Source organism: Nanorana parkeri, unplaced genomic scaffold, assembly GCF_000935625.1.
Source record: "Nanorana parkeri isolate BGI_ZX_2015 unplaced genomic scaffold, ASM93562v1 scaffold380, whole genome shotgun sequence".
Classification (NCBI taxonomy): Eukaryota; Metazoa; Chordata; class Amphibia; order Anura; family Dicroglossidae; genus Nanorana; species Nanorana parkeri.
The window spans coordinates 491,321-491,704 of NW_017306648.1; positions in this window are offsets into that span (position 1 = coordinate 491,321).

Here is a 384-nt window from a genome sequence, read left to right on the forward strand (position 1 = left end):
CCGCCCCCCCCCCCCCCAGTACGATCGCCAGCACCAGAATGTGTGGCACATCAGAGGGAGTCGGCCAGGATGCAATTCAGTGCATTCCACAAGCTAATCGTGCTGGAAGGCACTAGAGGTGGTGTGACAAGCCCTTAGTGGGTCTTCAGAGACAATGTAAGCACTGAGCAATGCTATCGTCTCCAACTTGTTACCAAATGAAGGATTTAAATATTACGAGGAATCCGCTGGTCAAAGGCTGTGTCCAGCCTAGCCCCACAATGTCCAGTCCAGTAGGGTTTGGTGACGGCACTCCAAAACAAAGCTGAGGATAGGCCTCTCTGGCTGGTGATGTCTTCATTGAAGGAAAAAAAAAAAAAACAGCGCTAGAAAAAAAGCTACAAT